A 17,673-nucleotide genomic window follows, 5' to 3' on the forward strand; every position below is an offset into this window, starting at 1 on the left:
CTGATATATTAAAAAATACCAAGAAACAAATCCTGAATGAGGGTAGAAGGAAAACATTCTGAAATGTATTTGTGCTTGCAAAGACTTCTCAGGGCAGTTGGGTAGAAGTGTATAAGTGCTTGGTGTCATACACAATGCTAAGCACAACAGAGAAAAGTATATAAAAATTCTCCTCTACTTAGTGTCAAAAGGACATCTTAGTATTTGTACTGACCATGGAAAGAACAATACAACCAAAATTATTTAACTTCTTATAAACTATATTTACTCCGGGGGGAGGGGGGGGCACAAGAGACTGTAGATGATTGGAAAGTAGGATCTCAACCCAAAATGCTGATTCTCCTTTATGCCTCCAATGATGCTGTATGACACACTGAGTTCCTCTAGCAATTTTGGTTTATTTATGGTATATACTGCATATGGTCTACTACTACTATGCTGACTCAGGTCTTCTCCCTCTTCCTCATCAGTGTGTTCAGTTCATCTACATTAGCTGCCCAGGATTCATTCTCCCACGCTTGGGCTCCCATATGATGACTAGGCTGGCAGATAGCTCACGGTGCCATAGGTAGTGTCCTGCTAGTTGCAGTCTTCTCGCCTCGATTTTTGTGGTGAGCATCGGTAGGTTGTCATAGAGCTCGACGTTCGTCATGCGCTGTTGCCAACTCACGTCAAGAGCCATCTGGAGCATTCGTGTATAGCAACCATCTAGAGACTTTTGCATAGTCTTGGTGAGCGTCCACGTCTCGCATCTGTACATGAGAATGGACTCTATGACTGCTATGAAGATCCTCTTTTTAAGCCCTCTGGTCAGGTTCGACTTCCAGATTTCCTTCATGTCGTTCATAGCCCTCCATGCCAGCGCCTTCTGTATCTTTATGTCCTTCTCCGAACTCATCATTCTTGACCCGAGGTACTTGTAGTCAAAGACTTTCTGAATGGTATCATTCTTTACAGTCTTGAGAGTACCTTCGTCACAGTTAAGTGCCATGTACGCTGTCTTTTTAGCATTTAGGTGAAGTCAAACTTTATTGCACTCAATTTCCACTTTTGTCAGTAGCTGCTGAGTTTCCTCCATCTGGTCAAAGAGCAGGACTATGTCATCTGCAAAATCAAGATCTGTGAGTGTAACTGGTCTGACCCTTTTGGTTTGTCCTGGTTTTATGGTAAAACCAAGCTTGTCATGATCTTTGGTAGCTTGACGTAGAGCGTAATTAAGGACGATTATAAAGATGTACGGTGCCAGAGTGTCTCCTTGCAGCACACCAGCTAGGAGCTCGAACACTGCTGTTTCTCCATCTGGTGATACAACTTTCGCCATGGTTTTGGTATAGCTGGACTCTATTGCCCTCAGTAGACGGTCTGGCACTCCGTAAGATTTCAGGATCTTCAGCATTTTACCTCATTTACCCACTTTAAGAACCTGCTGGGAAGCCCTCCAATGATCACGGAAGAAGAAGAGGACATAGCCACGACACTAACGTAAGTCGACATCGATGATAGCCCATTCACCACTGAGGAACTGAAGGCGGCCAAATATGCACTCAAACAGGGCAGGAGCGCTGGACCAGATGGGATACCACCAGATATCCTGAAGAACTGCGACCTGGACAACATCTTGCTGGACAAATGTAATACGGCACTGATGAAAAGCAGCAAACCAGAACAGTGGTCACTCTCAAACATTATCCCAGTCCCCAAGTCTGGATCCCTCACGAAGACAGATAACTACCACGGTATCAGCTTGACCTGTATCTTAGCAAAGCTATACAATTGGATGATCTTGAACAGGATTCACACTGCCATTGATCCTAAGCTAAGATTCAATCAGAATAGTTTTCAGCAGAAGCACACAACAGTAATGCAAATACTTGCTCTCCATAGAATTATCGAGGAAATCAAGAAGAACAACCTACCAACCGTGCTTGCTTACATCGATTTTCGCAAAGCTTTTGACTCCATTCACTGAGGTAAACTGCATATGGTCCCCATTAATGATTTCTTCAAAGTTCGAAGTAAATTTATTATCAAAGTTCACATGCCATCATAAACAACCCCAAGTTTCATTTTCTTTGTCATTTTCAAACTTACCCAACTTGCAACTATCATTTCCCTTGCTTACCTACATATTATAGAACTTCATCGTCAATAGTGGTCAAGTGACTACAACAGGCTAATGATCTCAAAATTATAAATAAACATGTTAAAATTAACTGCAGATCTATTTCAGCTATCAGTATTGTACATTTTCCTAAAGTTAATAATCACATGGGACAGTAAAGTCTCATGTTCACTCTCCACTGAACATCGATGACTCCTCCATAGAGACCGTTAAGAGCACCAAATTTCTTGTTGTTCACGTGGCTTAGAATCTCACCTGGTCCTTCAACACCAGCTCCATAGCAAAGAAAGCCCAGCAGCTACTTTCTGTGAAGGCTGAGAAAAGTCCATCTCCCAGCCCCCATCCTCACCACATTCTACAGAGGTTGTATTGAGAGCATCCTGAGCAGCTGCATCACTGCCTGGTTCGGAAATTGTACCATCTTGGATTGCAAGACCCTGCAGCGGATAGTGAGGTCGGCTGAGAAGATCATCGGGGTCTCTCTTTCCGCCATCACAGGCATTTACACCACACGCTGCATCCGCAATGCAAATAGTATTATGAAGGACCCCACACACCCCTCATATAAACTCTTCTCCCTCCTGCCATCTGGAAAAAGGCAGCAAAGCATTCGGGCTCTCACAACCAGATATGTAACAGTTTCTTCCCCCAAGCCATCAGACTCCTCAATACCCAGAGCCTGGCTTGACACCAACCTACTATACCCTCACTGTGCCTACTGTCTTGTTAATTATTTATTATTATTTATTGTAGTGCCTGCACTCTTTTGTGCACTCTATGCAGTCCTGGATAGGTCTGTAGTCTAGTGTAGTTTTCTGTGTTTTTTTCTTACATAGTTCAGAGTAGTTTTTGTATTGTTTCATGTAGCACCATGGTCCTGGAAAACATTGTCTCATTTTTACTATGTTCTGTACCAGCAGTTATGGTTGAAATGACAATAAAAAGTGACTTGACTTGACTTGATGTAATTATTACAATCAGACTTGTCTTTGCTCTTGAAGATGGTCATGATTATGACACCTCTGTGTTTCTCTGGTATACCTTCCTTTCAAATGTGGGAGATGAAATTGTGGATTTTAGACAAGTTTTTCTCCATCAAATTTAAGAACTTCAGCTGGAGTACCATCTGCTTCTGAGGTCTTGTTTTGCAGGTGACACGTCCTTTTTGACTTATCAGTGAATGATTAATAAACATTAATAAACGAACTCTTTGTCACCTCAATAAACAATGCTAAAACATTAGACATTTTAGCAAGCATGGTTCTATAAAACAACCTATTTTCATCTTAGAATACTACGGAATGATTTTGAGTGTATGCACAAAAGGCTGATAGTAAATTGTACAATGATGCTTTCCAAATGACTCGAAATATTTTATTAAATCTTTCAAAATGCTTAAACAAAAGTGTCTTATTTAATAGGGCAGTGTACGCTTATTTTAACACAGAAATATGTATATACTTTCCACATTGCATCTCAAGGTCACAGTCAAATGATAGGTATAAAAATATAAGTAAGACTTTATTTGATTGCAATCGTCAGTCATGGGGGCATACAGCACTGAAACAAGCTCTTTTCCCACACCACGCTATTACAACCATCACGCTAATCCAATTTATTGCCTGTATTAGTTCCATATCCTTCACACACCCAGCTCATTCAAGTCCTTGGCAAGATGCCTTTTAAATGGTGTTACTTCCTGCACCACCTCCTCTGGTAACTCACTCCAGGCATCAACTACTCTTTCTGAGAAACATTCACCCGTTAGATCCCCTTTAAATCACTTTCTTCTCACTACAAATCAATTCCTTCTAGCTGCAGACACCTCTACCACGGGGAACAGATACTGGCTTGCTCTCCTATCAATGCCTCTTATAATTTAAAAAATCTCTATTATGTAACCTCTCCGCCTCCTTTGCTCCAATGAAAAGAAAAGATTCAGTCTATCTAATCTCTCCTGCTAACTCAAACCCTCTAACCCAGTCAATCTTTCCTGCAGTCTCTCTAGTTTAATCATATCCTTTCTACAGAACAACACAACATAATCCAAGAGCAGCCTATCTACTTTTGATACAACTGCAACATGACAACACAAGCCTTGTACTTCCTCACCATCCTATTGACCAGTGTTCCACTCTTCAGGAAACAAAGTACATTGAGGTCTTGCTGTTTAACAAATGCCACATGGAATAACTATTCAATGAACAGGCCCCACCCTGAATTAACTGCATCACTTTGCACTTCTCCAACAGTATCTTGAATAGATCAAGCACTTAAAAATGATCAGCTCCTCCTATCCATAAAAAAAAACTCTCAAATCAGCAAACTGCAGCTGCGGCCAATTTACAGCACACCAGTCTTTGGTAAAACCATCAGAGTAATGAAACAGCAGCAATGTATATTTTGGATACCATGGTGGATAGGAAACAACAAAAAACCTTTTTGGTTCAGGAAATGAAAAAAAAATCCTTAGATTTAGAAAAGATGCCCAGCCATTCTGGGACAGTGGTCCTGTGCGCCAATGGGAGCAAGGAGTTCTTTTGACTAGGTATGAGGATCCCCCACTCAAATAAGCAATGTAGAATTAAATTTTATGTACTCACAAAAACAAAGACAGTGAGCTGCCAGCCACTTAAAGCAGTTGTGCTGTGTCACTTCAGAAAATGAACCTGGGATAATTTATTGATGGCTTATAACTAGTGCTAATGCACCTGCAATCAGCAAGTGATTACTTTCATTTGGATTCATCAACCTGATTATTAAAACAAAATACTAGAGATTCTAGAAATGTGACATTTAAAAATTAAGAAAAATATATGATAAAAGTACTCAGGTTAGATGACATCTATGAAGAAAGAAACAGAACTAATGTGCTTGGTTAATAATCCTTGATCAGAAGAGTTCCAGTGAAAGGTCAATAACCTGAAAAATCTATTCTGATTTTCTCCCCATTAACAATGACAGACTTGCTGACCATTTCCAGCAACTTCAGTTTATAGTGGTGTACTGTGATATTGGTATTATTGGAGGACTTGGCAAAAGTACTATGAAATCGCAAGAAACTTTAATGAGAAACCACCGCTGAGGACACCTTAAAGCAGTGATGCTTCAAGGTGGCAGCATCCATCAAAGACCTCCACCATTTAAGATATACTCTCATTACTACCATAGTGGAGAAGATACAGGAGCCTGAAGATCCACACTTAAGGATTCAGAAACAGCTACTTCATGATCACTTTATGCCTTTGCACTGTACTGCTGCTGCTGCAAAACAACAAGTTTTATGTTATCAGTGATAATAAATCTGATTCTGAAACTTAAATAGTTCTCCGTCAAGGAGTCCATGGCATCCAATATAGAAAATGATTCTGTGAATGCCAAGCAGGGCGCACCCCACTAAAGTTGCCCAATTCCTCCTGTTTCTTTTGTTCTTGCTGCAGTTTAAGGCTGTGCCACTTGCATATTGTTCCTCCAATATGAGTCAGTTCTGTTTGCATAATTTTCTTGCATTCAGCAAACAATAGTGACATTTCTGTATCACCTTGGCATGAACGTCAATGTACCCCTGAATTGAAGCAGGTAACAAAATTTTTAACTTCAGATTATGTACAAATTAACTCACCGATCAGCAGGATAAGGATTACCCCAAATTTTTCAGCAATACTTGATTTAATACTCTGTAAGCTCAGTCAATCAACACCTAAATGAAAAACAATTAGAGTAAATTTTTATGCTGCCAACCAATTACAAAATTGTTTGAAGTTAACTTATTGTCTGATGTTAACAATGAGCTATATTGCATGAAGCTGCACAAACAAATTTAAAATAATAATACATGAACCCAACTAACATTATCCAAGAGTAAAACTAAGAAATTAGATATTAAGATAAAAATTAAAGATGGAAGATAGTTAGAAATAAAACAGACCTAAATAGAAGGACTGACGAAAGGTCAATCTGAAGCATTAATTGTTTCTAACAAAAGTGCCTGACTGCAAAGTAATTCCAGTTTGTTCTGCTAATATGAAAAAAGTAAAAGTTTCTATGAAAACTCAAATAAATTTCAATTTAAAATATTCAAAATCATATGACTCGTGTAACATATCTGCTGTGTCAAATATAAAAAAATTATAGATGTAAAGCACAAAAAGAACTCTTCAACATAGCAGAGAAAAAAATTTTAACAATCAAATTATGAAATACAGCAAATCTGCCTTCACCCCATCTGAAATATCCCCTTTTGTTACTGAGCCATTCCTCCTCAACATGTTATGCAAACTTCTTTTCTTACTTTTCCAGTTTGGACCCAAATCAAAGACTGTGCTTCTTTTTTTTCCACAAATGCTGCATGGCTTTTTCAGCTTTAAAAAAAATTTTTTTCTAGTTCCAACATCTAAAATTATTATTTTCAGTACTATTATGAAACCATGGCACATTCTTGAATCAATTATCCACATGCCAGGAAGAAAGAATCAATCAATGATTCTGTTCATAACTTACCTACAAAATTTAAAGTACTACCTTTTACATGTCTATGACATGAGAAAAATTTCATATTACCCCCTTTGCAAATTATATGCCTCATATTAAATAAATAAATGTACATGTAAATTGACTTTAATTCTTGTCCGACCATCTCAAAATATCTACTTGTCCTTTTTTTTTTACTAAAATTTACTTGTCATTTTAATTCATTCATTATTTGGGGGGAGAGAACATCAATGGAAGGGGCAGCACTTATTGCCAATCTCTTTTTTTTAAAGATGACAATGGAGCCTTCTTCTGGTGAAGGCATACCAGAATAACGTTAAGTTAGGAAATTTAAACATTTAGATAGACAATGTGTCCTAACATGAGAGGGTCTACCTCAGCTTGATTCAGCATCAATTACAAGTGATGCCTGTCCTCATGTCTGTGCTCTTTTTGGTGGGGTGCTGTTAGAGTAGCCCAGTAATTGCAGTGGATTTTATAGATGGCGCAAATTGCAGTTATGATGAAATGGTTGAGCAGAGAATGAATGCTTAGAATGATTGATAAATTGCCAAGTCAGTTAGCTTGCTTTATCCTGGTTGTTATCAAGCTTCTAGAGTGTTCTTCGAACAGTACACCAATTAAGTAAATGGAAATTATTCAATCATGCTCACATCCTATGCTTTATAGATGGTGCACACCCTTTGGGGGGTAAGTAGTGACTTAGTTCCCACAGAATATCCTATTTCTGATTTGTAACAGTATTTATGTAACTGATCTAATTAAGTTTTGGTTGAAGGTGACTACACCATCCACCTCAATCCTCATCAGGATGTTGATGAAGTGACTGTTAAGAACAGGGTGATTTAATTCTGCTTTAGAGACTGCTATCGTAAAAATAGTACTACAGTTAGAATAGCCCCATTGTCTTAATTGTATTCAATGGTCTTAATCATACCTTGATATTTACTGCATGGCATAAATAAAAATTGATTATGATTGTCTTCTACAACATCTGTGATGGAGCATTCAGTCAGGACATCTGGTTAGAGGATGCAAATATTTCAGCCTTTTCTATAACATGCACCCATTGGGATTCTGTCATCATTTAGACAGGTATTTTCTTGGTGTTTTTGCCCGTTAGGTGTTTAATTATTTACCATGAGCCTAAATCTGAACTGCTAGTTGTGGAATAATTTACCTGTATACAGTATATTGCATGCTATTTTAGATTTTTTGCACACATGTGGTTCCAAGTTACAGTGTCACTTGGTTGAGACCTCATGTATCAGTATACTTGGTGCTACTCCTGGCATATCTGCCTGCACGCCGAACCAGAGATGATATCCTGGTTTGATAATAGTGGATGACAGAGAAATTTTAACCCTTGATGTTACCGGCTGTGGTATAATACTGTCATGTATTACAGTGCCTCATGAACACACGTTCTGCTTTGTCAGATGTATTTTGTGTCTATCCCATTCAGCATAACTGCAGCAATAAACAACATGGCAGAGGATGGGATTTTGTCTCCATAAGATTGTGCAATGAGCATTTTTGACCATGGTGGGCTGAGAGAATTGTAGCAAATAGTTTAGTGAGGGAGAGATCAATTATGTTTAGTATTTGCATGTGTTCACTCACTATTTGCCACTGATCCAGACTGACAATTATGTCCACTGGTTCAGTTTAGATAGTAGTGGTATTTCCAAGACACTAATTTATTCAAGTAGAAAACCAATTAGACTTATGACTAACTATTGAGTCGAAACTAATGCAAGAAAATACAGCACCTTTAACATGGCAAAGGCAACGTGAGGTGCTTTTTAAGAGAATACTCAAATAAAAATTGACATCAAGCCATACAAGGAAAATTTAGGGCAGATGACCAAAATGGCCTGGCTAAAGGGCTGGGATTATGAAATATTTTAGAGGAGACATATATGGTTAGAAAAATGTGAAGTAACAATTTAACATGGGCAATGGCTAAATCCAGGAATTGGGATTTGAAGTTACCTTGCTGAACTGTCAGACTTTACAAAGATGGGGGTTTGGAAAACAAGACAGAGGAACTTGGAAACACTGATGATAACGTTAAAATAGAGTGCAATGTAGTTCAGCAATCCACTATCAACGGGCAACTAAAATGGGGTCAGACATGCAAAAATCAAAAACAAAACTGTGTACATGCATTTATTTTTCACTCCGAATTGCCAAATGAATTTAATTTCTGATAAGAAGTGGACAAAGTAATCTTTCATGAAGAAAAATAACTTTTCATTGTACCTTTCGCATGCTGAGCAATGCCAAAGCAATTAACAGCTAATGATGTTCTTTGGAAGTGTCACTGTTATAATATGGGAAATGTGAAATTGCTTACAGTGAGCTTTCATAAACAGTAAATTATAATGACCAAATAATCTACATGACATTTATTTCTTTGGACACTATGAAAAATACTTCTTCAGAATGGTGCAGTGAGATCTTTTACATCCAATGAGATCACAGACAGGGCTTCAGGCTAAGATCCCTCAAAAAATTACTCCTCAGAAACAGCAACATTCCCTTAGTACTGCACTGAAATCTCAGTATTGTGTTCAGGCTTTTTGAGCCCATAGCTCTTTGACTCAGATACATAACATGGCAAATATTGCATGATTAGTATTTTGCCATTTGCTTTATGATCGTACTATTGGAGGACCTGGCAAAATCTGAAATATTATCTGTCAGTCAATTCCTTGTTTTTCTATGAGATTGATGCTCAAGTCACACTGACAAAATAAAATGGAAAATGACAGAAATACTCAGCTGGTACGGCATTATCTGTAGGAACAGAAATAGAATTACCATTTTGGTACATCATCTTTCATCAAAATACACTGATTAGAGTTTGTCTAAAGAGTTTACATCTGAAATTTGGCTTTAAATTTGTTTTCCATTATTGTGCACAAAAAGCTTGAGCACGTCACATATTCCCAGAAACTTCAAAACAAAGAAAATCTGTTGTTAACTACAGAAAAATAAATACTGAGGAATAAAATAGTGATTTTAAAATACGAAGAAACAATATTGAACAAAAAATGTCTACAAATTACATAAATTCCCTAATAAGTTCAAGCATAAAGCTATCAATAAAATAAAAACATTATTGAATTATGGGAAAACAAAGGAAATTAAAATCAACTAAAAACCAGAGGTCCACATTAATAAAAGTAGGCAAATGCAAGTGTAATAAACCTAAAATAAAGAGAACATTTTCAAAATTGAGCATCTGTGGAGTGAGTAACCTTTACGTTTTTAGCAACAACGGAAAAATTTAGTGATAGTACATTCTTCAAATATAGACGCAAGCAAGAAAGGCACATTGGCAAAATCAGATGGGCTGTGCCTCACAGCTTCAGTGATGTGGTTTCAATCCAGAACCTCCAATGCTGCTCGTGTGCTCCAACTTCCACCCACATCCCAAAGATGTGCAGGTTAGGAGATTAACAGCTGCTGCTAATTGTCCCAGTGTGTAGGTGAGTGGTAGAATCGATGGGAAAGTATTTTTAAGTAGAATTAATGCAAGTAGGTATCTCATGATTGGCATGGACTTGGAGTGAACCATATGACTATGTGAATAAGGAAAGAATTCTAAAAGGGAAAAATCTATGCTAGCTTTGCAAGCCAGCAAGACTAAATGTCAAAGAGATAATGGTGCAAGGCAACAAAAAGCCAATTTGATCATTCAATAAACAAAACAAAATGTCTCAAGTGAAAATAGCAAGAAAATGTAGTTACAAGTTAAAAATAGACTTCATCTTTTTATGAGTATTATATAAATAGGCCAATCTATCACAATTTTACATACTACCTTAATTTTCCTTCAGTTAAAGGTGAACCTGTGACTTAAATCTGTTTTTTAATATATTTTTAAGGCTTTTTCTCAACTAACTTTATTATTATAAGATGTCGACCAATGTTTGGCCATGCATTGGAAAATGATATCACTCAACAAAGCACCTGTATCAGTAGTTTATATATCTATCAATCTGCCCAAAGCAACAAAAATTTCAACACAAGAAATTCTGCAGATGCTGGAAATCCATAGCAACACACGTAAAATGCTGGAGGAACTCCGCAGGCCAGACAACATTTATGCAAATAAATAAACAATCAATGTTTCAGGCTGAGAATCTTTTTACGACTGGTAAGAGGGAAGACACCAAAATAAAAAGGTAGGGGAAGGGAAAGGAAGATAGCTAGAAGATGATAGCTGAAGCCAGGTGGGTGGGCAAGGTAAAGGGCTGGAGAAGAAGGAATCTGATAGGAGAGGAGCGTGGACAATGGGAGAAAGGGGAAAAGGAAGGGCATCAGGGGGAGGTGAGAGGTAAGCAAGAGGAGTTAAGAGGCCAGAGTGATGAATAGAAGAAGCGGGAGGTAGGAAAGGGGAAGGGAGAAAAAATTACCAGAAGGAGATACTGATATTCATGTGAAGTAACAATTTAGAGTCTAATAGGCACAGGCTAAATCCAGGAAGTGGGAATTGAAGGTACCTTGCAGAACTGTCAGACTTTACAAAGACAAAGGTTTGGAGAACAAGACAGAAGAACTTCGAAACACTAATGATAATTTTAAAACAGATTGCAATGTAGTTCAGCAATCCCATTATCAATGGGTAATGAAAATGGTGTCAGACATGCAAAAATCAAAAACAAAAACATGTAAACACAAGGAAATCCGCAGATGCTGGAATCTGACGAAGGGGCTTGCCCGAAACGTCGACTGTACCTCTTTCCTAGAGATGCTGCCTGGCCCACTGTGTTCACCAGCAACTTTTATGTGTGTTGCTTGAACAAAAACATGTACATGTATTTATCTTTCAGTCCAAATTGTGAAATGAATTTAATTTGTTTGAAGGCTATCCAGATGGAATACGACTATTCCTCCTCCACTTCGAGAGTGGCCACATCATGGTACAAGAGGAGACCATGGACTGACCTGGTGGAATGGGAATAGGAATTAAAATGGTTGGCCACCAGAAAATTCTGCTTTTGGCGATTGAGTAGAGGTACTCAACAAAGCGGTCCACCAATTTACGACAGGTCTCACCAACGTACAGGAGACTGCATCGGGAGCACCGGATACAAGAGACGATCCCAGCAGATACACAGGTGAATTGTTGACCCATCTGGAAGGAATGTTTGAGGCTCTGAATGGAACTGAGGAAAGAAGTGAATGGGCAGGTGTAGCACTTTAGCAACTTGCAGGGATAAGTGCCAGGAGGGAGATTAATGTGGAGGGACAAATAGGCAAGGGAATCACGGAGGGAGCGATTCCTGTGGAAAGCAGAGAGTGAGAGATAAAGATATCTTTGGCGGTAGAATTGCTTTGGAGACGGCAGAAATTGTGGAGACTCGTGGGGTGATAGTTTAGGACAAGAGAAACTCTATCTCTATTAAGGCAGCAGGAAGATGAGGTGAGGTATTTCATGACATGTTTTGCCCTTCAGTTAACAGACTGATAAAATAGTTAAAAGAGAAATTTTACTAACTGGAATAAGTCAATGAACTGAAGGTGGTACTAACTGCATTATTTATGAACTGTCAATCCAATCTAATGCAGTTTAAATCTTCCCAGATGGCAAAATGCATTATTAATGCACAATTTTAATGACTGAAGTTTATGTAGTTTATTTACACACAGTAAATAAATGAAAAAAAGAAAGGAAAGCAACAATGATATTTTGTCAGTCCCCTCTCTCTGCCCAATCAAAAAAGTCAATTAAGTAGGTCTGAACTTTTATTCTGCTCTTTCCCCAGCTCCTTTTCTTTCTTTCCCAGTTCTGATTAAGTATGCCAGATTTGAAAGATCCACAGATGCTGCATTACTTGCTGAGAACTTACAGCACTTTGATTTATTATGATTTTTTCCATTAGCTGTAGGTTCCATGTGCATTCAAATTTAGAAACTTTTGAACACAGGCAACGTTCACTCCTAGCGATGAAAAAATGTGTTTTCTCTATCAGCATTTAAACCAAGTTGACAAGCTATTTGTTGATCTACATCATTTGTACGGTAAGAAAGCTGGACAGGCAATGTGAAAACTGAGTTATAATTTTAAAAAAACTTTCAAATCTTTTAGAAGAAAGCCAAATGAAACGGATTTCTCTGAATCATAGAAATAAGAAAATTTAAAATACAGTATTTTCAGCTCATTGTGTCCGTGAGGGAACACTGCAGAACTCTTATCACTTTCTGCGTGAAAACACTGTTCATCATCAACCCTCTAATTCATATTTTAAGCCAGAGACTTCTGGTTTTTGATCTCAATTAAACCTTCTCAGATTCTTTCATTCCATAGTAAACAGTCCTGGCCATATCCTTTTATATCTGTACAATATTCTCTCTGGCTTAATCATAACTTTTCTGTTATAAGATGACCAGAATTATATTACTATATTAAACATACGATTAAACTAGTACATAACTACTCCAGTCTATACATCAGCTAATAAAGGCAAGCACCTTGTTTAATTTTTAACCCATCTATTGATCTGTTGTACCAAACTTTTGGATCTTTGGGGATATATTTCAATGCTACTTTAGTCCTTCACCCTCCCACGACCTCCTTGCAACCCCCTCCCCCAATAAATCTATTCTAGTTACCAGTTCTGTCTAAATTCAGTGCTTGTTCTACTACTTTTCACGTCATATGTTAATGACCTGGATGATGGTATTCATGCCATTGCGGCAAGTTTGTGAATGAAATAAAGATAGGTAGAGGGGCAGGCAGCGTTGAAGAAACAGAAGGGCTTGGAGAGATTAGGAGATTGGACAAAAGTGGCAGATGGAATACAGGGTAGGGAAGTGTATAGACGTGCACTTTGGAAGAAGGAATAAAGGTGTAAACTACTTTGTAGACAGAGAGCAAATTCAGAAATTGGAGGTGCAAAGAGACTTGGGAGTCCTTGTGCAGGAATCCTCTAGGTTGCGTGAGTAGTAAGAAAAGCAAATGCAATTTTAGCATTCTTTTCAAGAGGGCTAAATTATAAAAGCAAGGATATTATGCTGAGACTTCATAAGTCATTGTTCAGACCACAATTGGAGCATTGTGAGCAGTTTTGGGCCTCACATCTAAGAAAGGATGTGTTGCCATTGGAGAGGAGATTTATGGGTATGATCCAGGGAATGAAAGGGTTAACATATGAGGATTGTTTGATGGCTCTGGGTCTTGTACTTCCTAGAGTTTTGAAGTATTGGGGGGGGGGAATCTCATTGAAACCTACTGAATACTGAAAGGTTTAGATAAAGTGAACATGGAGAGGATGCTTTCAATATTGGGAGAGTCTAGCACCAGACAGCACAGGCTCAGGATAAAAGAACAAAGAGATGGAGGAATTTCATGTTCAAATTTAATTAACATTCAACCATATATTAATACCCGTGAACATAGCGTAGTAAAACAGCGCTCTCTGAGGCCAAGGTGCAAAACCTAGTACCAACAGTCATACACAGCACCAGCACCAGCACCAGCACCCACAGCACTTATAAGATAGTTGTAAACACGCAGTCACACAAAAAATATCATAGAGCACAAGTGCCTAAGTGACATGCCCCATAGATTGATGGAGCACATATGTTGTCAGCAAGAACAAGCCCTCAGCAGTCTGCAGACGACTGCACGCAGGCAATCCAGCTTGTCTTCCACCAAGTGAACATGAGGACAGCATTGACAGGAGGGGCCTGCTCCCAATCTAATATAGACTCTGTTATCTCCCTTCCTGTCAGTGGCATTCTTTAGCCAGAGTGTGGTGAATCTGTGGAATCCATTGCCACAGACAGCTATGGAGGCAAGCTATTGGGTATATTTAAAATGGAGGTTGAAGGATTCTTGATTAGTAAAGGCATAAAAGATTATGAGGAAAAGGCAGGAGAATGGGATTGATTGGGAGAATGGGATTGATTGGGAAAATAAATCAGCCATGACCAAATGGAGGAGGAGACTCAATGGGCCAAATGGACTAATCCTGCTCCTGTGTTATATAGTTTTAAATGACCAGACCAATTTCTAGAGTACGTCTCTAGAATAGGTTATATGGTCAGCACAACATTGTGGGCCGAGGGGCCTGTAATGTGCTGCAAATTTCTATGTTCTATGTTCGGTTATATTTTCCTTGAATCTAAAGCTTTCCTCCTCGCTGTTAGCTCTGCAGCCAATTGTTGAAACATCTGAAAGCTTCTTTAGCATTCCTTGTATATTTATCAAAATCATTAAAACATATCACAAGAAGCAAAGGACCAAAGTCTGAGGCTTGTGGTTTGGTTATAGATTTCTACCAATAAATATGGCAGTCATCATTATTGTTTGTGCTACTAATGTTTTCTCTAACTTATCAACCAATGATTCACCTTGGCTCAAAGGCTCTGAGACAGTTTTGAATTCAGTTTGACACTTTCTTGGATACCAGGTGTTTTTCTATTTTTTGACCAGCCTGTGATGTGCATCCATGTCTAAAACCTGGCTAAGATTCATGTAGACTATATTAAATACACTGGCCTCATCAACCCTTATTACTACATCCTTGAAAAATTCAATCAAATTCGACACACATGATCTACTCTTTACAAATCTATGTTGCCACCACTGGCATTAACTAAATGGGCTGTAATTATTTGGGTAACACCATCTTTTTTGGGATAATAGTTGAATGAAAACACTTCCACTCCTATGACATGATTCCTTTACATAGAAAACGCTGTCAGAGCCTCTGTAACTTCCTCCCTTGTTTCCTTCAGTTTTAAAGTTCATGAAAAATAAATATCCTATTAACACAACATGTCAGTGAGCATAATGAAAGTATATTGACCTTAAACCCAAGCAAGCTGAAGTTAAAATAGGGAACTACTAGTATATGTTATCTAGTTAGGAGCAAAGACAAGCCACCTTCTCTACAATTTCCAAAAACTGACTATTCAATTCTCCCCAAGTTCATGAAAAATTGTGGATTTTCCTCTTTCTTGGTGATATAAAACAAGCTCTCTTGAAAAGTCCTTTAGTTTCTCCAACTCATCATGATTAGGAACCTTGTTGTAAAATGTCAACAATATGGCTAACATCAAGTCTTATGTCCATCTGGTCCATTAACTTGGTGTGCATTGGGATTCCAAGAAAATCTGATCCTGCTCTTCATCATACTCCAAATCTATGATTCTGAAAAGTTTGTTCTCTTCAATTTCATTTATTATCAGGCTATCTACTCTCTGAACTATTTTCCATAATCCCAAGTTATCCCTACCAAATGCCAAACAATGAAGATTATTCCTTTTCAGCCATGTGAAACATCTGGTAATTCTCAAATTATCATTGTGAAAAATGTGCATCATCTGAGATTTTAATCATGGGTATTTTACTAGTGATCTTTTTAGCCACAGCAGACTAAGCTTTATTCCATTGGAACTGCCTGTCAATATGCCAGTTACGTTCAAACCTTTGTTATAGAGTCTGGCATTATGCATTTCCAAACAAGATGCTGATAGTGCATATGATCTACTGTTTATTGGTATCAAACCTCTTCTCAAATATTTTTGTATTCAACAGCAGATTCTCTGAACAGGTATTTCCTGCACAGGTAATATTTGTGCTGCAAATGCCTTCTTTAACTTAATAACTAGCTTTATAATTTCAATTTTATTCATTTACTACTTTGATCAGGATGCATAATATCTAACACATCAGTGGCCAATTTATTGCAATTTGCTCCCACTGACTGTTTGCTTGATAGAAAAAATCTCTTTTTCACTTCTTTCACATTTTAACAGTTTAACATTAAACATTCTACCATAATACAGCCTTCCTGTTTACAGTCAGCTGTATTCAAGTCTTTTGCTCTGCACAATTAAAAAAGCACCTGTGGCGGCTCACCTACGCAGCAAGTGAACGGGCTCCAGCAGTCGCAGGCGAGTCCGCAGCCAGCGGAAACCGAGAGGGCTCTGAGAGCGGGGCAGATCTCGGCACAGAAGCCAACATCACTTCCGCCCCGCAAAGGGCGGGGGATGCTGGGAGCGTGCATTTAAGCGCGTGCGGATTTGAAACAGTAAACAGTTCAACCAGACCCTGCTCGACTCAGTGTGTTGCTTTCACTCGTTGCGTATCAGCGCGACTACATTGGTAACCCCGACGGTCCAACGGCATTTGGACCCAGTATGAACGACTCAGCTCTGCAAAATGCAGTTTCCTTTAAACTGCCAACCTTTTGGACCACCCAACCCCTGGTCTGGTTTGAGCAAACAGAGGCCCAGTTCCAGGTCAGGCAAATTGTCTCAGATGCCACCAGGTATTACTATGTGGTGGACGCCCTCAACCAGGAGACAGCGGGCCGCGTTATCGGCTTTCTGCATCAACTCCCGGCAACAGCCAGGTACAAAGCACTCAAGGCCCTGTTAATCCGCACATTTGGCCTCTCCCGCAGCGAACGGGCTGCGCGGTTACTGCATATGGATGGCCTGGGCGACCGCGCGCCGTCAGCCCTGATGAGCGACATGCTAGCACTGGCAGACGGCCATAAGCCTTGTCTGCTTTTTGAACAGATCTTCTTGGAGCAAATGCCAGAAGACATTCACCTCCTGCTAGCAGATGAAGACTTCAGAGACCCAAGCAGGGTGGCTGCCTGCCTGGACCTGCTTTGGCGCGCCAAACAAAATGGCGGAACCACGATCAAAATTAGTGCTGCGGCACGGCCGAAAGCCCAGCCCTCCCACACCCCAGCAGCGGAGCACATTACACCCACACCAAGGGACGGCACCACTTCTGAGTCTTGGTGTTTTTATCATCAAAGGTGGGGTTCCGGGACCCGCCTATGCCGACCGCCATGCTCGTTCCAGAGAAACGTCAGGACCAGCCGTCACTGATGGCTACAGCAGCTGGTCACCGTGATAGCCTCCTCTACGTTTGGGACAAGCACTCCGGGCGTAGATTCCTGGTGGACACGGGGGTAGAAATCAGAGTCCTACCCCCCCCCGAGCCACAATACCCGAACTAGAAGAACAGGACCGGAACTTATGGCAGCCAACAGCAGCACCATCCGCACCTACGCACAAGA

The 17,673-nt window shown here is 39.3% G+C and overlaps 1 protein-coding gene across 3 annotated transcripts in view; it reads right to left on the reverse strand.

Moving 5' to 3' along the window:
• tbc1d5 (TBC1 domain family, member 5) overlaps nt 1-17,673 on the reverse strand; it is a 482,783-nt gene that overhangs the window by 377,493 nt on the left and 87,617 nt on the right. For 2 of the 3 annotated variants that reach the window (XM_072253652.1, XM_072253654.1), the window contains exon 2: nt 5,745-5,822. The exons of the other annotated variant lie outside the window; for it this stretch is intronic. The gene's annotated coding sequence lies outside the window, so the exon portion shown is untranslated. The remainder of the gene's footprint in view (nt 1-5,744; nt 5,823-17,673) is intronic. 3 annotated transcript variants of the gene reach the window in all.

The sequence above is a fragment of the Mobula birostris genome, chromosome 3, assembly GCF_030028105.1.
Source record: "Mobula birostris isolate sMobBir1 chromosome 3, sMobBir1.hap1, whole genome shotgun sequence".
In the NCBI taxonomy this organism is placed as follows: Eukaryota; Metazoa; Chordata; class Chondrichthyes; order Myliobatiformes; family Myliobatidae; genus Mobula; species Mobula birostris.